Here is a 26,762-nt window from a genome sequence, read left to right on the forward strand (position 1 = left end):
TCAGAAAGAGCTTAAGGCGACATTCCGGAGATAAAAATATATTTTTATCTAAGGCATGGATTTTCACGAAACTTCGTGAGAATGTCAGCTACATAAAAGTAGAGATATCACAACCATTTCTTTCATATACAATAATTAATAGTTTTCCAAAATGCTTTTTTGAAGCTTTTAATTCCATTTTTTTCATGAAATTTGATGAACATGTTAATGTAAATTTGTAATTAGGTAGATAATATTTCCTTTAAAAGCACTACGTATCGATTTTTCTGAACATAATTTGTTTGTGTAATTCTTATGTTCTGAAATTTTGGACTTAAAAATCCCTACTATTTGAAAAAATTCTGCAATCTAAAATTCCATTCGCAGGTTTCTTAATATAGCTGTGATACATATACCATACAAAGTTTGTTACATTTGGCAGAATATTATGGAAGAAAAATGGGATTTAAGTATAAAATTACAATTGGCAAACGAAGCATTGCTACAGTGATAAATTGTTTGAATTCAGCGGAATTACTTCTTGACAAGAAAAAAAGAAATTCAATCGTTTCAATTTCAGTCATTAAACAATTTCACCAAGATGACCAAAATATCGAATCTTATCTCCGGAGTGTCTCCTTAAAGGAACGATCTTTTGGAAATAAGACGAGAGGAAGTTATGATAGAGGAAAGGACTGCCTGATATCACAGAGTCGGAAGGAAGCTAAATGTGAACATAGAAAGCTCAAAGAAGTGATGAATAATAACATTACATTGGTCATTGTTGTGATGTAATTACTTATTAGTGTGTTCTGCTGCCGATAGATGGGATTACTGCTCCGTCCCGAGCAAAACCGCATTCCTGAATATTGGCGGAAAATAGCTGGGGAGTTAGATAACTTTGCTCAGCCTATATTTTTGCCCCGTCAATCATGTATACTACAGCTAGTAATCACTAAAATCGTTAAAAATCCACAAGGCCAATAAAATTTTGCATCAATTGGATCAAAATAAAAATCCATGAATCTCGTCTTCATCAACAATTTAAATCAAAATCAAGCAAACAAATCACCACTGATCTGCATTTAGGGATGATACCCTCGTGACAGATTCCCTATCGAGTCTTTTCTCAAATAAAATCAAAGACGTTACGCAAATATATTAAGCATCTCCAGTGGCAACTCCAAACATTCGTACTACTTCATCAAGAATCCCTGTGAGAACACAGAATGCTGGATTTCACCTTTGCAGGAAACACCGTAACGAAACCATTCGGGGAAGTTAAGGTGCCACACTGAACAATTCGGAATGTAAAGGGCAACAAATTGTGGACCACATAACCAGTGAATGCGCCCTCTAAACTTTCGGAAGTTCAATAGAATATGGGCACATAACATTCATTGAAGCTGATATCTGGATTTCCCAGCTGAACTTAGAACTGTCAGTAGTTTCTTAACTTGAGAGTGGGTGTATATGTTTGTTGTTGTACATAACGGTTACATCGTACATCTTCTCTAATCTGCTTATCATATTCGTACCTTCGTCTGCCCCAACCGTTCTTACCACCTACAGTTCCCTCAAAAACCAGCTATACAAGACCTGAGTATCTTAAGATGTGTACTATCATTCCACCTCGTCAAATTTAGCATAATCGATCTCCTCTCACCAATTCGATGCAGTATCTCTTCATTCGTGATTCTGTCTACCCATCCCACCTTCAGCATTCTTCTGTATAACCACATTTTCAAAGCTTCTATTATCTTTCTTTCTAAGCTAGATATCGCCCATGTTTCACTTCCATACTGTGCCATGCTCCAGACGAAAGTCTTCAAAATCGTCTTCCTAATTCCTATATCATCATCATCATCATCATCATCTGTTTACCCTCCAGGTTCGGTTTTTCCCTCGGACTTAGCGAGGGATCCCACCTCTACCGCCTCAAGGGCAGTGTCCTGGAGCTTCAGACTCTTGGTCGGGGGATACAACTGGGGAGTATGACTAGTACCTCGCCCAGGCGGCCTCACCTGCTATGCTGAACAGGGGCCTTGTGGAGGGATTGGAAGATTGGAAGGGATAGGCAAGGAAGAGGGAAGGAAGCGGCCGTGGCCTTAAGTTAGGAACCATCCCGGCATTCGCCTGGAGGAGAAGTGGGAAACCACGGAAAACCACTTCCAGGATGGCTGAGGTGGGAATCGAACCCACCTCTACTCAGTTGACCTACCGAGGCTGAGTGGACCCCGTTCCAGCCCTCGTACCACTTTTCAAATTTCGTGGCAGAGCTGGGAATCGAACCCGGGCCTCCAGGGGTGGCAGCTAATCACGCTAACCACTACACCACAGAGGCGGACCTAATTCCTATATCAATGTTCGAAATGAGCAAATTTATTTCCTTAAGAAAGACCTTCCCTGCTTGTGCTAGTCTGCATTTTATGTCCTCCTTACTTCTACCATCGTTAGTTATTTCACTACCGAGCTAACAATACTCACCTATGTCCTTTAAGACTTAATATCCTATTCTAATATTTCCTGCATCACCTGAATTTGTTCGTTCGTACTCTATTACTTTTGTTTTGGATTTATTTCATCTTGTATTCCTTCCCCCAAGACTCTGGCCATACCATTTAAGCATTGTCCGACTCGTTGGCTGAATGGTCAGCGTACTGGCCTTCGGTTCAGAGGGTCCCGGGTTCGATTCCCGGCCGGGTCGGGGATTTTAACCTCCATTGGTTAATTCCAATGGCCCGGGGGCTGGGTGTTTGTGCTGTCCCCAACATCCCTGCAACTCACACACCACACATAACACTATCCTCCACCACAATAACACGCAGTTACCTACAAATGGCAGATGCCGCCCACCCTCATCGGAGGGTCTGCCTTACAAGGGCTGCACTCGGCTAGAAATAGCCACACGAAATTATCTTTTGCAGAGTCAGATAAAAAAACAATATCATCAGAAAATCTCAGGGTTTTGACTTCCTCTCCTTGGACTTTGATTCCCTTTCCAAATTCCTCTTTGATTTCCTGTCCGGCTCCATGTCTAAATGGTTAGCGTGCTGGCCTTTGGCCACAAGGGTCCCGGGTTCGATTCCCGGTAGGGTTGGGAATTTTAACCATAATTGGTTAACATCGCTGGCACGAGGGCTGGGTGTATGTGTCGTCCTCCTCATCATTTCATCTTCAACACGACGCGCGGGTCGCCTACGGGTGTCAAATAGAAAGACCTGCACCTGGCGACCAAACCCGTCCTGGGATATCCCCGCACTAAAAGCCATACGACATTCCATTTCGTATTACTATTATTATTATTATTATTATTATTATTATTATTATTATTATTATTATTATTATTATTATTATTATTATTATTATTATTATTATTATTATTATCACTAGCGTAACGGTTGCACGTCTTCCGAGGTCCTGGTTCGATTTCCGGTACTGTCAGAAATTTATGAATGGTAGGAGGTCTAGTATGTGGTTGAAATGGTACATGTAGCTCACCTCCAGCTCCTGTAAAGAGCTACTCCACATCGGGATGAGGACACGAGTTTGCTATTATTATTATTATTATTATTATTATTATTATTATTATTATTATTATTATTATTATTTCATGCGGATAAGCCCATTAGGACTACAGAAAGTAGTTAGAGGAGTGCATTTGCCTTTCTTTGCCCAAATTTCTTTCTTTTCCTTTGGGCTTCCTTAACCTGTTTACCCTCCAGGGTTGGATTTTTCCTCTGACTCAGAGAGGATTCCCACCCCTACCGCCTCATGGGCTGTTGCCTGGAGCGTATGTCTTTGGGTCAGGGATTAAAGTGGGGAGGAGGATCAGTACCTCGCCCAGGCGGCCACACCAGCTGTGCTGAATAGGGGCATTGTTTGGTTGCGGGGGCGGGGGAGATTGGGAGGGATAGACAAGGAAGAGTGAAGGAAGTGGCAGTGGCTTTAACTTAGGTACCATCCCGGCATTTGCTAGGAAGAAAAGTGCGAAGCCACAGATAAACACATCGAGGATGGCTGAGGTGGGAACCGAACCCTTCCCTTTACTCATTTCACCTCCCGAGGCTCAGTGGATCCTGTTCCAATCCTCGTGCCACTTTTCAAATTTCGTGGCAGAGCCGGGAATCGAAGAGGACCTCCAGGAGTGGCAGCTAATCACACTAAAGACGCCACCATAATGGCGAACATTTCTAACATTTCTATTTAAATGAATTATTTCTTTGTCATGACAAACATCACTCCAATTTTTCTTCCAAAATATGTACTGTAATTTCCTCACAGTAGTTAATTGTTTCACCAATTTCCCAGACCAATCTTGATTCCTGATGCCAAGTGAAAGATATGTGTGCTTTTTCCTTATTTAGAGTTAATGACATTCTTCAATTAATTTTCTAGGCACGTATCACAAATCATTTTTCCAGCTTATGACAAGTAATAATAATTATTATGGCGTATGGCCTTCGACGAGGGCTGGTGCAGATCTTTCGACTTGACTCCAATAGGAGACCTGCACTTCTATAATTTCTTGCTATTGGCTTTATGTCGCACCGACACAGATAGGCCTTATGGCGACAATGGGACAGGAGAGGCCTAGGAGTTGGAAGGAAGCGGCCGTGGCCTTCAACATTTGCCTGGTGTGAAAATGGGAAACCACGGAAAACCATCTAAAGGGCTGCCGACAGTGGGATGCGAACCCACTGTCTCCCCTAACCGCACGGCCAACTCGCCCGATCCTGCACTTCTATGCGGATTAGCCCGTACCTATGATGAATTCTAAAGATGAAGACGGCACACACTCACCAAGCCCCAGGCTATCGGAATTAACCAATGAAGGTTAAAATCTTCGATCCGGCGGGGAGTCAAATCCGCGATAACATGAACCAAATAACAGCACGCTAACCACTTAGCTATGGATCCCCACCGTAATAATAATAATAATACACAAATAGTAATTCTCAAAATGGATACCGAAGTGGCCGTTTGACGGACAAGGCTGTTTAACTGAACCACAAACTTCAACGCGCCCAGGCAGAGAAAACTAATAAATACACACTGCGAGAGATGTGATACCCCTGGTGCTGTCAGTGACTTGTATCGTCCCAATAAAACTGGTTACAGGTCTTGAAGAATTAGAAATTAAACATCTAACTGCAAGAATGCAGAGAGGGGTTTTGTTTGCTATATAGTGTAGGAGTACAGTATAGTATCCATATTTTTTTACATATGTATTATATTATATGTATCAGGAAATAAATAATAGTCCGCCTCTGTGGTGCAGTGGTTAGTGTGATTAGCTGCCACCCCCGGAGTTGAAAAGTGGTACAAGGACAGGATCAACTGAGCCTCGGGAGGTCAAATGAGTAGAAGTGGGTTCGATTCCCACCTCAGCCACCCTGGAACTAGGTTTCCGTGGTTCCCCACTTCTCCTCCAGGCTAATGCCGGGATGGTGCCTAACTTAAGGCAATGACCGCTTCCTTCCCTCTTCCTTGTCTATCCCGTCCAATCTTCCCATCCCGCACAAGACCCCTGTTCAGCATAGCAGGTGAGGCCGCCTGGGCGATGTACTGGTCGTACTCCCCAATTGTATCCCCCGACCCAGAGTTTGAAGGTCCAGGACATTGCCCTTGAGGCGGTAGAGGCGTCGGTGGTCACGGTAGAGATGGGATCCCTCGCTGAGTCAGAGGTAAAAACCAGCCCCGGAGGGTAAACTGATTTAGAAGAGTAAGGAGAAGAAGAAGAAGAAGAAGAAGAAGAAGAAGAAGAAGAAGAAGAAGGAAGTAAATGATGATAATATCATTTCTCTGACGTTCCTTCAACTTGCTATGGGTGCCAAGTGGCGATTTGTTGCTAGACTACGCTGAATTCTTATATTTATGCACCCATAAAGCCTTTGCCTGTAGCCAGGATCGGTCGCCCGTCTTGGGGATACCGTAAGCTTGTGTTTAAGTGGCGTAACTCCTACAGGCCAGAGTGAAGTGTAGCTTCCACTGAAGTCCCAGTCTCATCCAAGGCTGTGACAACATGGAAGCTGCTGGGATATGGGTGGTGCTGAGTAATGACATTCAAAGAACGACTAGTGCATCTGAATGTTATGAAAGGTGTTGCTCATAGGGTCGGTCGTGCTGCAATAGCACTTTCTGACCCAGTGAGGAAAGCAATGGCAAACTATCTCACTCCACGTCTTGCCTGGTACGCCTCATTTTGGTGCTGCCATTTGTTTCTGTCGTTTCCTTATAGCCGCATAAACTTTGGTGGTGCTATTTGAGGATCCAACCAGCCTCTGGGCTGATGACCTAACAGACAGACAGACTACTCCTGAGTTTGTAAGCAGTTTTACAATGAAAATTATAATCTTTAAGAATCGAACAGTGATCAGTTATGTTTTAAGAACCAAGGGACGATTTCTTGAGAGGTCACTAACGACCCCTAGCTGGCCTGACATTCTTTCGACTTACTTTTACCAGACTTATCACTTTTAGCTTTCCCATCCGGCCTTTCTTTAGTATTCTCGATTGCAAATGAGTAATTGAACATGTGAGTAAACTTAACAGGAAATAAACAATTCTCTCCTCAGTTGCAATTCATCTATGATTGGGAGAGAATGTTATTCTATTCATTCATTCAGGGAGTAAAGTGGCCATGGGTGTCAACACACTAACAGGTATGGAGCCAAGCTCTGAATTGGGAGACAACATTGTGAAAAATATTTAAAAGGGGTAGAACACGAATTTTCTCTGAGCCCTGTCAAACCCTGAATACATTGGTAAACACATAATAACTTCGCAAGTGTAAAATTGTGGAGGGCAATTAAGGCATCATCTATACAATAAAATAAGTCATAACTTCATATGTACATTTTAAAATTCTGCCTCATACTTCGCGTGTATCTCCGTGTAAATGTACAGAGGTCGAAGCTAAGTTCATATCAGTTTATGTCTGTCTGTTCCTTTGTTTATTTTTGTCAACATCACGGAAACACGTCCTAACATAATTTCTCCAAGCCGAATATTTAAGTTCAAGGATAGGCAGATTGTGCAGTAGGTTATAGATTATTTTATTATTAAACAGTGCCATATCAGTATTAATGGGTTGGAAACAGGAAATAACAAATGTCTCTATTAATTATGCCTGTATAGATAAAATATACAGAATACGCTTTGTGAAGAACATAATTGTCCACCTCTGTGGTGTAGGGGTTAGTGTGATTAGCTGAAACCCCCGGAGTCCGGGTTCGATTCCCGGCTCTGCCACAAAAAATTTGAAAAGTGGTACGAGGGCTGGAAAGGGGCCCACTCAGCCTCGGGAGGTCAAGTTGAGTAGAGGTGGGTTCAGTTTCCACCTTAGCTATCCTGGAAGTGGTTTTCCGTGGTTTCCCACTTCTCCTCAAAGCAAATGCCGGGATGGTACCTAACTTAAAGCCACGGCCGCTTCCTTCCCTCTTCCTTGTCCATCCTTCCGTATCTTTCCATGCCCCCGCAAGGCCCCTGTTCATCATAGCAGGTGAGGCGGCCTGGGCGAGGTACTGGTCATCCTCCCCAGTTGTATCTCCCTACCCAGGGTATAAAGCTCCAGGACACTCCCCTTGAGGTGGTAGAGGGGGGATCCCTCGCCGATTGCGAGGGAAAAACCGACCCTGGAAGGTAAACAGATAAAGCAGAAGCAGAGAAAGAATGAAATAGTCTGGGAAGACAAGAAGAAGAACACTATTTCATGTGGTCCAAAGATGGTCTAATCGACTGAATAATAATAATATGAAGAAGAAGGAATATTTATTTATTTATTTATTTATTTATTTATTTATTTATTTATTTATTTATTTATTTATTTATTTATTTATTTATTTATTCAGGATCAGCAACAGCACACAAACATAGGCCTACAACAAAAAATTGTTTATCTGAAATGAAAATCTATAACCTCTTTTCCAGTCTATGACCGGGTCAGGGATGGAATGAATGAAACCTCCATCTAGCGGTGAGGATACGAATTGTGCCGGCTGCCGAAGCCTGTCGCATTCCTCTGGGGCAATGATTAATGACTGACAGATGAAATGAAATGATAGTGGAAAGTGTTGCTCAAAGTACCCGGAGAAAAACCTGCCCCGCCTCCGCTCTGTCCAGCAAAAATCTCACATGGAGTGACCGGAATTCGAAACATGGAAGTCAGTGGTGAGAGGCCGATGCGTTGCCGCCTGAGCCACGGAGGCATAAACATCGTTTATCTAAAAACTCAAAATACAACACTACAGTACAGGAGTCAAACAGGAATGCTTATACAAGGGTAAATGTCTAGTATTGAATTACAAGCTGAATAAATCAGAAGTACTGGAAAGGAAACCTATACGGAAATACTCGATCCGCTAAGAACTACAGAACTCTGGAAATCTTCCTTCTTCTTCTTCTTCTTCTTCTTCTTCTTAATCTGTTTGTCCTCCAGGGTCGGTTTTCCCTCGGACTCACCTCTACGTCCTCAAGGGCAGTGTCCTGGAGCTTCAGACTCTCGGTCTGGGGATACAACTGAGGAGGATGACCAGTACCTCGCCCAGGCGGCCTCACCTGCTATGATGAACAGGGGCCGGCCGTGGCTTTATGTTAGGTACCATCCCGGCATTTGCCTGGAGGAGAAGTGGGAAACCACGGAAAACCCCTTCCAGGATGGGTGAGGTGGAAATCGAACCCGGGACCCCTGTGACCAAAGGCCAGCACGCTAACCATTTAGCCATATAGTCGGACGAAAGAAATAATATAGAAGAAGAAGAAGCAACAGGGAGAGAGAGAGATTTTTAGAAATAAAGTGTTAAAAATAGAAGGATTCCGCGGTCGGAAGTAAAAGGAAACCGGATCAAAATGGTCCGAAGAGAGGAAAAGGTCCACCTCCGTGGTGTTGTGGTTAGTGTGATTAGCTGCCACTCCCGGAGGCTCGGGATTCATTCCGGGCTCTGACACGAAATTTGAAAAGTGTTAGGAGGTCTGGAACGGGGTCCACTCAGCTTCGGGAGGTCAAATAAGTAGAGTTGTGTTTGATTCCCACCTCAGCCAACCTGGAAGTGGTTTTCCGTGGTTTCGCACTTCTCCTCCAGGCAAGTGTCGGAATGGTATCTAACTTATGGCTCCGGCCGCTTCCTTTCCCCTTCCTTGTTTATCCGTTCCAATCTTCCCATCCCCCCAGAAAGCTTCTGTTCTGCATAGCAGGTAAGGCCGCCTGAGCGAGGTACTGTTCATCCTCCCCAGTTGTATCCCCCGAACCAATGTCTCACACTCCAGAACACTGCCCTTGAGGTGGTAGAGGTGGGATCCCTCGCTGAGTCCGAGGGAAAACCAACCCTGGAAGGTAAGCAGATTAGGAAAGAAGAAGAGAGGAAAAGGGACATAGTGCGAAGATGGAGTATCGAAGGATGAAAAAGAAGGAAGAACAAAGGATGAAAAATTGAAATTCATACGCGGTCCCTAAAAGACCCTAACGGAGAAAAAGTAATAATAATGATAAGAAGAGGAGAATAAGTTAATTGAACGATTTGAAATCCGTTTTTTAAAAATTTGTGTAATTTTTTTTCATGAGAGAGCAAATAGGTTGACCTTTCTTCTTTAAAGGGATTCATGCACATATTGCGAAGCTATCTGCATGGTCAGTGACTAAATATCCATAATCCGGATAATATCATTAATAATGTCCATCATGACACATCAGTAATATACAGTTATTATTCAAAGAGCTGACAGCTTCAAGTACCTCGCAGAAATCGTACAGGTGAAATTTAGCGAGAGATAAGCCAACTACACCAGGCGGGAGAAGGCGAACTAGACTAAGACACACCAACACAGTGATTAAAACAGAGTGTCTGTATGCTAGTGAATGCTTGAATGTGGGGACTAAGAGAAGCCGAGAAATTTGAGAGAAGCATCCTCCGCAGGGTAATGGGGTGAAAAATTGTGGGTGGCCAGTATAGGTTAGGAGGAAGTTAGTGAAATATGCCAGGAAAGCAAAAGATTGTTTGAGCCAATGAAGAAAAGAAAACACAAATGTTACGGGAATCTGTTTAGAATGGACGAGAAGAGGCTGACGAAGCTGATTTTTAGAACACTTGACAGTAGACCTAAAGTTTCCAGCAAATAGTTCAGGAAGGTAGGAAAGGATCTGGAACAATCTGGATTAAATCAGAAAGACATCCTGAACCGAACAAAGTATAGATCAGTGATCCACAGCTTCAGAGGCTTCCATGACGAACTGAAACAGGGATTAAGTTCTACCCTATTAATCAAATCTTTTTCTGATGAATAGTATCCATTGTATTCGTTCTAATGTGATTGGTGCACGGATAATAGAGGACTTATATATCATTACAGATCATATCCTCGCGGTCATCTACTTCCTTTACTGCATCCTAAACCCAATTACTTCCTACATTTGAGAAAACCTAGTAAACTAATTATGAAGTTTATGAAAGCGTATGAAGGGAAAACATAAGAACCCTCAATCCTAGGAAGAACAGCAAAAAGTGTCACGACAACAAAAAATAAATCCTTTATGCCAAATACATCAACTTATCGTAGCGAAACCGTGGAAGTGTTCCGCGGACTCAAATACACAAGAACCTAGTTTATCCGGATTAAGGGGGACCGGAACTGATCCGGATTATCAAAAATTCGGATAATCCGAAAACTAAACAAACAAATACTGTACATGTTATACAATCTATTAACATAATTTGTACACTAATGCCTTTTTTCAGTTGTACAAAAATATAAGAACATTTTTCTTACGTTTACGACTCTGTTTTATGCACTAAAAGAATAAGATTTTTTTTTCTGTTTTACAGTCGTATAACCTTTGCGCCCAGCATGATCACAAAGACGTTTTACTAACAACAGTTCTGCCGGTGTGGTTTCAGTCAAGAATTCTAAATAGGTCATCAGTTTGTCCAGCTGCATTGTTGCCTCTCATTGTTTCTTCTGATGGAGCGCCGGTTTTGTTTTCGAATTCACCATCAATGAATTAATAGTGCCTTGCATTCAGAAGAGCGTAGGTTCGAATCCCACCTTGGCCGTCCTGGGAATGGTTTTCCACGGTTTCCATTCTCAATTCCAGGCGAACGCCGAGACGTTATCTTTGATAGTCCGTGGACGAATTACTTCCAATTCCTGTCCTTAAAATCCTTGGCGGGAAGGATATTCAAAAAGAGTCGACGGCGCGGAAGAAATACTGTACAAGTAAAAATATTTCTTATTATTTTCGATCCTGATAAACCGGAGATCTGAATTAATGAGGGCCGGATAAACAGGTTCTTGTGTAAATATAAAAGCCAACATGTTAAAACATCACTCCGTAAGAAAATAACATTCTTATAAATAACACTCTAGCAAACTCAGCCAAAAATATTAAAGCAATTCCAACCCATCTATACTCCACATTAAACCCGGAAGCCAACTCAGATTCTCCTTCCGCAAAATCAAAAGGAATTCTATTAGTTTCAGCTAAACAAGATGAAAACCGTGCTAACATAAGTGGGAAAGTCAAAAAGATAAAACAACACGTAACCCTGAAAACTCATAAATCTTATAAGACAACATCTATCAACTAAAAAAATAAATCTCAACAAATTCAACGGAGAAAGATTACGACGATTTTGGGCTGTAAAGAAGGCTTCCGGTCATCTGTAATTGTTGTTCAACGTGATCTAAAATGGCCGTGAACGAATGTAATAAGAATAATAATACCTTCCTTGTCATGTTTTGATTTGTTTCAATCTGCACTGGTAGAAATAAGAAATGAATAATATAAATAATTCACCTTCAGTAAGAGTTTATACTCAGTCTTGTCAGACCCAAACGTTGCCTTGCAAAAATATTTCTTTACCTTGTAATTCATAAAACCAAAGGGAAACATTACAGTAGTAAATTACCTTGCGTGTAATGTGGCGTGAGCTCAGCTGATCACAACACGTGTACACACTCCAAGTGTCCCGAATTGACTGATAGTGGTAATCTCCATTGTGCCAAAGCCAGAATATACTTTTTGTTTACACACTTCACCACAAACTTTGTCTTCATCACGTGGTGTGCCCTTCTCAACCTCTTATCAACGTCCTGGAATGTTATCAGGAATTCATTATCAAAATTGAGTCACAATATTCTCGAGAGTAAGTACGTATCTGATGTTCTCCTTCTCCGCAGTTCTCTTCCGTTACAACATATGTAGCAAGAAGTGGTGTAATGACAGTGAAAATAGACTTGAATTAGTGAGGAACTTCCAGAGACCAGCTTGGTATACTAGGAACCTGATTGTGCAAAGATCTCCCGGACATTTTATCTGCTGCACCGTGAAGCATAGAATAATGGATATGTTTTTGATTTTAGAAGACGGAAGATAGTACAGATTATTTGGCTGTTCCCCGCTTAGTAGCCTCTTACGACATGTAGGGGGTGCAGAATGCTAATTTTGACTCCACCCACAGGGAAGAAAAAGGGATCAGATAAATCGAAAGAAATAATTAACCTAAGTGTATTAAAAAAATAATGCTAAGTCTAATGAATTGTGAGAAAATGAAAAATATTCTAGACCTCATAAATATAATACCACTGCAATTATTATTATTATTATTATTATTATTATTATTATTATTATTATTATTATTATTATTATTATTATTAATTTCTGAATCTGTTTACCGTACAAGATCCCACCTCTACAGCCTCAAGGACAGTGTCCTGGAGCGTATAACTTTGGGTCGCTGAATACAACTGGGGAAGAGGACCAGTGCCTCGCTTAGCCGGCCGCTCCTGCTATGCTCAACACGGGCCTTGTGAGGGGAATTGGAAGATGGGAAGGGATAGACAAGGAAGAGGGAAGGAAGCGGCCATGGACTTAAGTTAGGCAACATCGCGGCATTTGCTCGGAGTAAAAGTGGGAAACCACAGAAAAACACTTCGAGGATGATTGAGATTGGAATTGGGGTTCTCGTACCACTTTTAAAATTTCGTGTCAGAGCCTGGAATCGAATCCGGGCCTCTAAGGGTGGCAGCTAATCTTAGCTATACCCAATTAAAGAGGGCGTTTGAAATTGTTAGCTTGGTCTGATGGCTTCCCCTTCTTCTTTTTCTTCTCCTACCGGGTGAGTTGGCCTGCGGTTAGGGGCGCTCAGCTGTGAGCTCGCAGATAGTGGGTTCGAAGCCCACTGTCGTCAGACCTGAAGGCGGTTTTTCGTGGTTACCCATTTTCACACCAGGCAAATGCTGGGACTGTACCTCAATTAAGGCCACGGCCACTTCCTTCCCATTCCTAGACCTTTCCTCTCCCATCGTCGCCATAAGACCTATCTGTGTCAGTGCGACGTAAAGCAAATAGAAAAAAAACTCCGTTTATCGTTACGTTCTTCTGCCCACTGTTCTGCAGTGTCCTTTTTAGCTTTCTCCACGAAAGTGTGACTTGCAACCAGAATTCAAAAGGATTTACCATGTTCTTTGGTACCGTCTGCAGCATTTATTTCTTGTAAATTTCGCTTAATTTCTTCCAACCAGTTGATCTTGTGATTATTATTATTGTTGTTATTTTATTATTATTAGCCATCCTTGTGGTATAGAGGTAGTGTGTGTGTGTGTCCTGAGTTCGTTTTCCGGCCAGTTCGGGGATTTAATTTTGGACTGAGGAATAGAACACGGTTCACTTAATACGAGATTTTCTCAAGGTCTTAGTTATCTTAGTTACAAGAAGATGATGACGCTATTTAGCTAGTTTTTATACACTTCTCATGTCACATATACATGAAATTTGTCTTGAAGATATATAAATGTGTCTGCAATTAATAAAATAAATGTTGCAGAAAAATTTTGGACCTTTAAGGTATCTCTTGAGAAGACCAAATTTATGACTAACATTGGAAAATTCCCTACAGCTTATGGAAAAAATCAACAGGGTAGAAAATTTTATGTACTTGGGAGAAGTAATTCAAATTAATGGTCAAGAAAAAGAAGCAAGTAACTCAAGTTCAAGGAAATAGGGACAAGCTTACCAACATATCAAGATACCTATAATAAAAATAGTTTATCCATCAAAACTTAAATCGGGTATTACAACACGGTAATTTAACCAGAATTTCTCTATGCCAGAGAGTGTATGTTCACCATGAAAACAGGAAAAGTAGAAGAGGTAAAGAAAAATTCTAAGAAAAATCTGGGACCTATTAAAGACTGAAAATTGGGGGTTCAGAGAAGAAAAATGAATAAAGAAACTTAAAGAATATATGAAACGATCTGAAAGAGGAGAATTAAGTTATTTCGTCACATAATGAGGATGGGTAATGCCTGACTGACAAAAACAAAAGATTTGCAATCAGTGACGCAAAGTACAAAGGGAGATATGGTAGATAAATACAAGACAGAACAAGTTTTAGGAGATCGTTTGTCCATCACTTGTCCCGTTTATCTATGGGGTCGGGTATGAGGTGAGATGATTCTGTCGGGCGAATTTTTATGACCGCATGCCCTTCCTTACTGAAACCTCATCAAGGGAGTTAATGAGATGAAATTAATGACGACTGTGGTGAAGAACAAACAGTGAGCCATATGTATCAATGCCCTCTCTGCCCATTTTCATGTTCACAGCAAGATTTAATGCTTGCTGAAAACAACGCCCTAGGTGTGGTTTAGTTTTGGCAAAACACCATCTAGATGTACAGTAAATTTGGTCTATTTTCTTTTGTCTGTTAATTTTTGTAAATAGTTTAATTATTGCTTTATTTTCAACTGTATGATTAAGTATGCTTCTGACACGAGTAAATAAAAATAAATAAATAAATGGCGAAATATACGATAGTAGGAAAGGAGACGGTTAAACCCGATGCCGGCACATAGCCTACTCCCGTCGAAGAGCACCAAGGGGTCTGCTTAAGGCTTAACGTCCCCAACCGTCGGACGAATCACCATCAACAGCGTCACACTGCGGAGAGGTTTGGAATTTAATCCAGACGTTTTGGCATACTATCTAGTGATTAGAAATACCGAGCTCGATAGCTGCAGTCGCTTAAGTGCGGCCAGTATCCAGTATTCGGAAGATAGTAGGTTCGAACCCCAGTGTCGGCAGCCCTGAAATGGTTTTCCATGGTTTCCCATTTTCACACCAGGCAAATGCTGGGGCTGTACCTTAATTAAGGCCACGGCCGCTTCCTTCCCACTCCTAGCCCTTTCCTGTCCCATCTTCGCCATAAGACCTATGTGTGTCAGTGCGACGTAAAGCAGCTTGTAAAAGTGATTAGAAATTGTAAAACACCACCTCTCCTACCTTGCCGGCTAACATTCTGATTGTGAAAATGTTTTTACAGCAACAGAGCTCGAACCCGCTAACTACGGTGAACCATCATGGCCACCAGGTGGGCTCCACAAAATTTAGGATACTGATGAAAATTTTAGAGGTTGTCCAAGAGGAGGAAGGGAATAAAGTCTGGACAGAGGAGAGGAGGAAGAACACAGTGAAATAATGAAGAAGAGTTCGATTCCCGGCCCTGCCACGAAATTTTTGAAAAGTGGGACGAGGGCAGGAACGACCTCCACTCAGCCTCGAGAGGTCAACTGAGTAGAGATGGGTTCGATTCCCATCTCAGCCATCCTCGAAGTGGTTTTCCGAGTTTTCCCAATTATCCTCCAGGCAAATGCCGGGATGGTACCTAACTTAAGACCACTACCGCTTCCTTCTATTTTCCTTGTCTATCCCTTCCAAACTTCCCATCCCTCACCAAGGCCCCTGTTCAGCATAGCAGGTGAGACCGCCTGGACGAGGCACTCGTCATCCTCCCCAGTTGTATCCACGACCCAGAGTCTGAAACTCCAGGACACTGCCCTTGAGGCCGTAGAGGTGGGATCCCTCGGTGAGTCCGAGGGAAAATCCGACCCTGCAGGGTAATGTGAAAAAGAAGAAGAATAATAAAAATTGGAAAACAAGAAGGGAAGCGGGAAACAAATGGACATTAATGCAGTGTGTTATTTTCCATGGTCCTAACTTGGTCAATATTGAGAACTGAAGAAATAAAAGTTCAACAATGAAATAATAATAATAATAATCATAATAATAATAATAATAATAATCATAATAACAATAGTGGCGCGTGACCTCCGGAGCCAGGTGCAGGTTTTTTGATTTGACTGCCGTAGGCGACCGGCGCGCTGCGATGAGGATGAAACGATCTTAAAGGCGGCACCTACACCCAGTCCCCGTGCCAGCGGAATTAACCAATTATGGTTAAAATTCCCGAGCCTTCCAGGAATCGAACCCGGGACCCCTGTGACCCAAGTCCAGCACCCACACAGACTATGTACTGAATTTCGATAATATTTACAGGCGATAAGGTTTTGCGTCGCCTGCCTCTGTGGTGTAGTGCTTAGTATGATTAGCTGCCACCCCTGTAGGCCCGCATTCGATTCCCGGTTCTTGCACGCAATTTGAAAATTGGCACGAGGGCTGGAGTGGGGTCCAATGAGCCTCGGGAGGTCAAATGAGTATAGAGAAGTTCTAGTCCCACTTCAGCCATCCTAAAAGTGGCTTTCCGTGGTTTCCCAATTCTCCTCCAGCCAAATGCCGGAATGGTACCTAACTTCCGCTTCCTCCCCTCTTCCTTGCCTATCCCTTCCGATCTTCCCATCTCCCCCCAACTATAAGGCCCCTGTTCGGTATAGCATGTGAAGCAGCCTGGGTAAGGTACTGATCCACCACCCTAGTTGTACCCCCCCCCCCCAATGTCTCACGCTACAGGACACTGTCCTGGTGGTGGTAGAGGTGGGATCTCTCGCCAAGTCCAGAGGAAAACCAACCTTGGAGGGTAAACCGATTAAGAAAGAAAGCTTTAATTTGTCTCAGTTGAAAGAGGAATCATAGAGGGACAGTAACAATCTTGTTTTAATTTGTACCCAAGGCTGATGATGGCACATAGATGCCGAAACTGGTACCATTTGACTATTTGACATGTGATTAAATCACAATAAAACGTCATTGTATTGAATAGGTGGACCTTGAAAAGAATTTAATTTTGTTGTAATCCCACTTCAATACGGAACCAATGAAATTCATAACTATAAGTAAACAGTAACAATTCCTAAACAAGGTATTTATTCTCTACCTGCTGTCCTAAAAACTATTAAAACACCTACCCTGGTACATAACATCAATCAATAAGCCTGACAATGTTTCACTCATTGTACAGCCGTTCATCTGTTGTGCAGTAGTTTCATTATCATAACCTGTATGATGATGTAATTGTGTGAAATACGATTGCGTAGCCATTAATTGGTGCCCTAATTGTGAAGGGGAGGGATGATTTAATGTCCAGCTCGACCAGTGATTAAAATATTGGAAGCCCGCTCAATTTCTCGAACGAACCTCCGCTTAATAGAGAGTCATTACACATACAACATGATCAATCCCCCACACAGCAGAGAGGTGGATTTTCAAAACTATTAGTAAACAATATGTCAAGTCTGCTAAATGGATTGACAACACGAATCGTATGGAGGAAGGAAATTTCCGGTTACCTTGTTACAAAATATTCACAGCAACATTTTCCTGTTATTGGATTATAACATGACAGGGAGGGCTTCATGTGAGACCCAGTGCCCCATATTGCCACTGATAATTTCCTATACTTTATGTTCTGGTTCCTTTTTCTCACAAAACTTGAAAGATCAGTGTATGAAAGCTACACAGCACATTCCTCAATAATTCTGGCACCTACAATTGGAACTTTACTTTAATAACTGCGGGAGTAATTATTAGTTTTGGAAAAGGTAAATTATAATTTTTTAAATCATCATAATCATCATCATCTACTAAAGGCAATGTCTTGTCGCTGTAACCACATCTTCTGCTGGACTATTCATTTCGCCATATGAACCACATGCCAGTTCCTAATGTATGACATCCTTGGGGGTCTCTTTCCCAGTACTTTACTTTCAGTGATGGTTTGGAAGAAAAGTGTCATGTCTCAGTACGTGTTCTAGGAACTTTGCCTTCCTCTTCTTTATCGTATTTAATAAACATCGATACACGTCTACGTTCTTTAAAATAAGGTCGTATGGTTTTTATCCACCCAAACTTGCTTTTTAATTCTTCTCCAAAAACGCATTTCAGGAGAATCAAATTTTGTTTCTTCCTGTTTCCCTAATGTCCAGGTATCGCACCCATACAGTAACACACTCCAAAGAAAGGTCTTGAGAAATGATTTTCTGGTCTCCAAACTGAGATGGTTGTTTAGCTACCACTACTATTTTCTTGATATCTGAAAGGGATCTGTTATCCAAGACAATTATAGTACACAAACTGGAGAATTCTCTGACTTGTTCTATCGGTGAGTTATTTAATTTTAAGTGGTTTCTATCTGTAGGCTTCTTTTTGTCTACTATCATAGATTTCGTTTTCTTTTTTTTCTTTTTAGTTTCAGTTTTTTGAAGGATTTTCTAAATGTTCTTATCCATAGCTAAATCTGAAGACCAAAGACATCCATCACATATACACCGTATTTTTAACTCCAACAATAATGCAAGTTAAAAGACACACCAAAAGAATTTATACGTATATCAAAAGGATAGTTTAATATGTTATATTAACCCTTAATTTGTATGTATATTATTTACATCACAATGTACTCTTTCGTATTAATTAAGACTGCGATTTTCTTAAAAGAAAACGTGACACTCAACTGTTGAAGAAACGTGCAAGAGACATCAATTTGAATTTACTCATGTGTATCCACATCAATGTTTCAAGACGTGCCAATAGTATTATATTAGGTGTTGGTGTTTGCAAGTGCCGGCCCCGTGGTGTAGGGGTAGCGTGCCTGCCTCTTACCCGGAGGACCTGGGTTCGATTACCGACCAGGTGAGGGATTTTTACTCAGCCTACGTGATTAGAATTGAGGAGCTATCTGACGGTGAGATAGCAGCCCCGATCTAGACTGCCAATCCGAGAGGATTCGTCGTGCTGATCACACGACACCTCGTAATCTGGAGGCTTTGGGGATCAGCAGCGGTCGCTTAATAGGCCAAGGCTCTTAAGGGCTGTAGTGCTATGGGGTTTGGGTTTTCTACAAGTTGCATGTCACGTTCTTTTCCATTTATAATTTAATTCTGAAGGTGACCTAATACGAAGGTCGAAACTAGTCCTAACATATTGTATACAGTATTGAATAGGTGGACCTCCTCATCCGTCTTGATAGTGATAGTGATAGTGATAGTAAGGGGAACAACTAAAAAAATATTCGTTAAAATGGCCTATTTGTACATGGGCAGCTGTACTACATACGCATTAAGGAAGTGTTAAAATTTCATGGTGTTATGTTTTTTTTAAAAAGTAAACTCGAAAGTTGAAGAACGAATAAAGTACCGTAGCAGAAACTTGACCTGAATACAAAAGGACGCCCACAGTAAAAGAATGAAAGAAAATGGGCACAAAGAAAGGAACTTGAGCACCTCTAAGTAATTAGCGTGGTGCTACTGGGCTTATGGCAAATACATAATAATAATAATAATAATAATAATAATAATAATAATAATAATAATAATAATAATAATAATAATAATAATAATAATAATAATAATAATAATAACGTGTATGAGGGAAAGGCCACTGACCTTCTATGGGCACATGACCCACCTCAAACCCTGCATGCTCCCCAACAGAATCTTCATTGTTACAAGTAGGGGAAAGGCTTTACGTTGCACCGACACAGAAAGGTCTTATGGCGACGGTGGGACAGGAAAGGCCTAGGAGTGGGGAGGAAGCGGCCGTGGCCTTAATTAACGTACAGCCCCAGCATTTTCCTGCTGTGGAAATGAGAAATCACGGAAAACCATACTCAGGGCTGCCGACAGTGGGGTCCGAACCCACTTTCTCCCAGATGCAAGCTCACAGCTGCGCGACCCTAACCGCACGGCCAACTTGCCCGGGCAGATCCCATTAGAGACCACAGAGAACCGATCGCAGTACCGTGAGGACATCATACAGGGGGCCTTCCCACTGTACCTCACAAGCAAAAAAAAGTACAGGGACCAGAGGACGGATGGAAAGAAGCAGGCACACAGCCAGAAAATAAAAAGGTACTGGGCCAAGAAAAAGGAGAAGACCTTAGCTAAGACTTAAGACGAGCTCCGTGGTCGCTAGTAGACCAAAAAAAAACAAAAAGGACGGCGAAGAATGAGTGCAGGGCAGCCGCCAATAATGTCGCAGAGTTATCACGATCACAGCGTAGTTGCGACAATGCAGACATGACTAGCGGCGGCAAATTGTTGAAACTCGCGATTAGGAAGCTCCTCGAAGAATCTGAAATCTGATTAACATTGGAACAGACGCCTAAAATGACCTAAAATTCGAAACTACCAGAATGTTTCGTTTGCGTAGATAAAGAGCCAGTGATACTTGAGTGCGTCAGTCACGAGACTGTCGCGGGTCCGTGATGGATCGGGAATGAGTCTGTCAGACGGCTACGTGGTAGTTCAACAGGAACAAGGAATGGGCGTACGATCAGAAGACGCGAACAAACGAGAATATTTCTGAACAAGCATTGGGATTTTCAGGACTTTCTAAGTTGAAAAAATGGGCAACTGGTGCAAAGTGGTCGGACGAACTCCATGCTAGACACTACCTTCTATTGAAAATTAGTTGGATCTCGCGGAAACTGAATAAACGCCAGAATATACATTGAAAGTGATCGTGGCGCTTAGTTGATCATTTTGAGGTTAGTAAATACCAATATAATAAATCCAGTACTGCAGTAGCATTCCGTCATTCGAATCAGTTCAACTTGGTAATCTTGTCATAGTGGTGGTGGTGGATTGTGATCGTTCCACCCACCCACCCACTCACCCACGTCTAATCTTCTTCTGAGCCTTCACGAGCCCTCCCTCTATCGGTCTCTGTCGGCCCGAGGCGGCGTGCAAGCAGACATGCGATTCGCCACTCTGTCAAGGAAGATTGCATTGATTGGGCCCCACTAATGGAGCCCAAGGCAATCATTATCACAGAATTCTGTGCTGTCATATGAAACCTTTCATCCAAGTAAATTATAAATGTTAGAGTACAAGAGCAGCCCAAGTTTCATGCCTCTGAACCGAGTTATGACTAGGGGCCAGATTTCTGCACACAAGAAGTTAGAGAAGTAGGTATCCTGTAACCCTCATTACAGTCCTGTAAAAACATTTGCATAAACATTAGGGGCGAAGTCAATAAAAAACCCTACTGTTTATGGAGCTCTCCCTACAGAACAGTTTTGCGGGCTAGCGTACCTGTTGCAAAATGAGGGGTGTCGAATTGTAGCATTATACTAAACGGTCACCGCTGGCTGTGCCCGGGGATCGAAAGTCGACCCTCTCACCACGCAAGTCGTAAAGTGGGAATGAATTGAAGTTGACGTATCGATGCCATTCACTAGGAAGAAGACGAGAATTGCTCTTCCGTAGGCACTGGTGTTGAATACTCTGCAAGATGTTAAAATAGTTAACGACTTTGGAGTGGTGTTAGACAAGGCTCTAACATTAACTACTTATGTCAACAGTGTAACAAGCGAGATATAAAAAGCAATAAAATTGTTAATTATGATTTATTTATTTATTTATTTATTTATTTATTTATTTATTTATTTATTTATTTATTTATTTATTTATTTATTTATTTATTCCATAATCGATTTTGCCCAACTATGGACCACGTAAATAACTCTTCATGACTTCAGTTTTCTTTGGCGCCACTATTTCTTCATTCTCTTGATTACAGCTTCTCTCTTTTGAATCGTCCAATGTTGTTTCTTCTTGGTCGCTGTTTCTGGCTCTAGGAACCACTCAGATTGTGTCATGTTTCTGACAGTGGTTCTGTTGTGGATGTATTAATCCATAATGTTCGTTCCTTGTATATCTTTCTTGGTGTTAACAAACCATTTGTCATAAGAGTTGCCTTTCCTATTGGGCTTGTTGAAATGGTTAAATTATTCTTAGTGAGTCTGTTGTCGGGCATTCCTGAAATATTCCCTTCGTTTGCGTATTGTATCTGAAATCCTGCTGCATATTGTATATATTTATTTGTTGATGCGTAATCGGTATGTGTGAGCACATCTTTCTGGTCGGAGAATTTTTCTGATTTATTTACTTTTTATTAACCATATTGTCACTCAATCAAATCCCATTGATTCAAAATAGAATATCAAAATTCTAGAGAATCATGGCGTAATTAAAATATGGTCCTCTGCATGGCTAAATGGTTAGCTTGCTTCGTCCAAAAGGTCCCGGGTTCGATTCCTGGCCGGATGAGGTATTTTCAAACTCCAAAAGTGTATGTTTCGTCTTCAGTGTTAGAACACATCATAGGTAGGTCACCTATAAGGCGTCAACTCTAAAGACCTGCACCAGTTCTCTCCGAAGGCCACACGCCATTATTATTATTATTATTATTATTATTATTATTATTATTATTATTATTATTATTATTATTATAGTTTTTCTTAATCAATTTACAGTCCAGGGTTGGTTTCTCCCTCGGACACAGAGACCTATCCTATCTCTACCGCCTCAAGTGCAGTGTCCTGGAGCGTGAGACTTTGGGTCGGGTATACAACTGGGGAGGAGGATCAGTACCTCTCCCGGTCGGTGATGAGGGAATAAATCGGTCGGGACCTTACATTTCGTACCATGTCGGCATTTGTCTGGAGAAGAAGTAGGAAACCAAGGAAAACTACTTCCAGGATGGTTGAACTGGGAATCGAAACCCCCTCCACTCAGTTGGCCTCCCGAGGCTGTGTGGACCCCGTTCAAGCCCTTGTACCACTTTTCAAATTTTGGAAATCAAACCCGGGCCTCCGGAGGTGGCAGTCAATTACACTAACCTCTACACCACAGAGGTGGACTATTATTATAGTAAAATACAAAACTAATAATGGAACCTTAATGTATCTTTGACAACTGTTTGAATTTTACGTCTTACTGTATTGACCATGTCTGAGTTCGAACGGAGGATTTTGTGTGCGAAAGGCTATCTTGTTAGCGACTCGATTTGAAGAGGCATTGGGCTAAAAATAAATTAACAATTACAAGAACAATAATATTAATTCTTGAAGGTTCAGAAATAGTTTACTTCAATTTTTATTCCCAAGGAGGCTGTTCCAATCCGCTTGGCTCCCACTGTACCTATATACCTACCCCTATCGGTAGCTGTAATAATAGACTGCTACCGGGCGTTTTCGTGACGTCACGAGAACAGAAGAAGATCGATCTGACGTCAGCTGTACTGACAGAGCTATGATAGATGTCCGTAATTAAAAAAAGTGACCGGACGAACGGGCCGGAGCGATCCAAGAAGCCTTCAAGTGGAGGGGGGTAGGAAAGAGAGGCACATATATACTAAAAGAGAAAGAAAGATGCAGAAAGGATGTGTGTAGTGGAGATTTTTTGCACCCTTCTCCAATGCTATGTTGCGTTCTCTGTATAAGAAGAGGGAGAGACTAAAGACGGAAAGAAGGATGAAGTGAATGGAAGGAAAAAATATGTACTTCCTTTTGTCTTCGGCTCGAGAATGTCATCAAATGGATGTTATGGAACGATGGTTATCAAATGTAAGTGACAGGGGCCCAGCCTTTCAGTCAGGACATATATCACCAGGACAGACAATATTGTCAATGATGTCTCGCGATGGAAAATAAAACAACAGGGGGCCTACAGGTAATAAAAATATTACACACTAATAATATACTGTAATAGTTACAGGAAAATAGAGAAACATTTTCAAATTACTTACGCTACATATATAAAAATGGATGAATATATGTGTGTATGTTCCAACATAGTTCCTGAAATAATGAAGCAATTTCAACGAAACTTGCTACACATACGATTTTTTCTATCTACTCTATGTGGGTGGGAGATGTAAAGGAATAATACACCAACGGTATCCCCAGCATATCGTAAGAGGCGACTAAAAGGGAAAACCAAGGGATGATGAAATTAGAACCATGAGACTACTTCTGATTGGTACCATCACGTGAGAAACGCCATGGGTCGACGTTATTTGCGACTAGCACCGCCATGTGAGGAACACCATGAGTACGTTACCTGTGTTTAGTACCACTACAGGAGGAACACCATGGTTCTGTTTTACCAGTAATTAGTACCATTATGAGGGGCCGATGACCTGGATTTTGGACCCCTTTGTATAACAAGCATCATCTCAAAAAAGAAGGAAGGCATTGTGAATTGTATCCACTTATTGTTTTGGATTCGTAGTTATTTTTCCACCATCAAACGTTGTATATTCTAGTCGGTGGATACATTTTGAAATTCTAATTATCGTTTCAATTACTGTGGGATAAAACACCCCTATCATCCTTACGAGTGGGGAGGGCTTTGACATGTAAAAATAATCGAGAACAATCGATATTAGTATGGCTTTTCGGGTCCCTCAGTTGGATTGTGACACTCTGAATGCCGTTTAAGTCCAATTTCATCCCCATCGACATGGAGGTGAGAAGAGTTGGAAAGGAAAATGTGTCCCGAGATTATGGATGTATGTTCCAGCATAGATCTTAACCATACTCGGTACACATATGACTTACTGTATGAAATGAAATATAATAATGCCATTGGTTTAACGACGCACTAACTACTTTTACGGTTTTCAGAGACGCCGAGTTGCCGGAATTTAGTCCCGCAGGAATTCCTTTACGTGCCAGTAAATCTACCGACATGAGTTTGACGTATTTGAGCCCATTCAAATACCACCGGAATGAGCCAGGATAGAACCTGCCAAGTTGGGGTCAGAAGGCCAGCGCCTCAACCGTCTGAGCCACCCGGTTCGCCTGAAAAGGGATACTACACCCCTAGCAACCTTGGGGGCGAGGGTGGGGAAGAGATGACACGGAATAACTATAAAAAACGACAAGTATACGTGTTATTTGTTATAGTTTGTTTGTATTCTGACCTTTTCAGCATAAACATCCGGGCTCTAGTGATGGTGCTTCCGCATATTTCAGTCCTTATACTCGCAAGCACTTTAATGAGCATTGTCCTGGACGTTGGTTAGGTATTACTTGGCCGCCAAGCTTTCCTAACTTGAATCCACAGAAATTTTATATTTTCTTGGCATGTATTCGACTGCTGTTGATTATGAGTCAACTAAAAGGTCGGACAACTGTGAAAATACGCATACCCTGACCCATATCGTGATGACCTTTCCTTATTTTCTTTCACTGTATATGAGGAATCCATTCCTTCAGTTTTGTCCTTGATCGAGGTTTTGATAGAGGTGTAAAGGTACTATGGGCACTAAAAATCAGAACAGACATGAATTAATGAGGTACTTGAAGGCATCTACGATACTAACACACTGCTACCAGAAAACTTCATACCAAGTCTTGCTCAGGAAATCTTATTTCAACAAAACACAGGTAACAACTAATGAAAAATTTTCAAAAATATTCAAAACTCCCCGAAGGGGCAGAGATGAGTGGTTGAAAGTTGGAATAAGTGTGCCGGACCGAGTGGCTCAGTTAGCTGAGGCGCTGGCCTTCTGACCCTAACATGGCAGGTTCAATCCTGGCTCAGTCCAGTGGTATTTAAAGGTTCTCAAATACGTCAGCCTCGTGTCGGTAAATTTACCGGTACGTAAACGCACTCCTGCGGGACTAAATTCCGGCACCTCGGCGTCTCCGAACACTGTAGAAGTAGTTACTGTGATGTAAAGCCAATGATATTCTTGCTATTGACTTTACGTCGCACCGACACAGATATGTCTTATGGCGACGATGGGACATGAAAGGGCTAGGACTGGGAAGGAAGCGGCCGTGGCCTTAATAAAGGTACAGCCTCAGCCAGCATTTGCCCGGTGTGAAAATGGGAAACCACGGAAAACCATCTTCAGGGCTGCGGACAGTGGGGTTCGAACCCATTATCTCCCGAATACTGGATACTGGCCGCACTTAAGCGACTGCAGCTATCGAGCTCGGTATTCTTATTCTTATTCTTATTCTTATTCTTATTCTTATTCTTATTCTTATTCTTATTCTTATTCTTATTCTTATTCTTATTCTTATTCTTATTCTTATTCTTATTCTTATTCTTATTCTTATTCTTATTCTTATTCTTATTCTTATTCTTATTGGAATAAACGTATGTGCGTCAGTATAAACTGTAAAGTGAAAATATCGCTTTTCTTCTTCCTGACAGAGATTCGAACCCATGTTCTTTTACGTGAACCAAGCACATCTTTGCGGCCTTCAAACAGATTGTACTTATTTTTGCTTCCATTACACAGGACGGAAATGGCTCAAATTCTTTCACTAGATTTAAAGGATTTCGACGTACAAGTGAGTCACTGTGTTCGATACAAAGAATTCTTCTAGACTATTAATTCTGTCGCGAGTGACGGATGATGATGCGAAAGTATCACGTTTCATTCCAAGAACTGCTTAGTAACACTCCCACTTCACTATGTATGTTTCAAGACCTCCTTGGTATCACCAGTTGTTTTCGGTTCGTCGTATTGGGTTTGTGTTATAACTTGAAGAGATTAGAAGTTATCTGTCCCTTGTTCAAACAATAGTATCTCCTCACGACTCCTCAGCAAGACTTAGTAATTTCGTGACGACACTAACTCACTGTTGCATATTCCAGTGCATTTTCCTTGTAGAATTGCTATGCGTCTTATTTTATCTTCAATAATAAAGAACGTTTGCTGATAAATGCAACATACTGCAGGTGAGAGGTTGTCGTTTCTCTTACTGGCTTTCACCAACCATAGACTCCGGCTCCATGGCTAAATGGTTAGC

Source organism: Anabrus simplex, chromosome X, assembly GCF_040414725.1.
Source record: "Anabrus simplex isolate iqAnaSimp1 chromosome X, ASM4041472v1, whole genome shotgun sequence".
Classification (NCBI taxonomy): domain Eukaryota; kingdom Metazoa; phylum Arthropoda; class Insecta; order Orthoptera; family Tettigoniidae; genus Anabrus; species Anabrus simplex.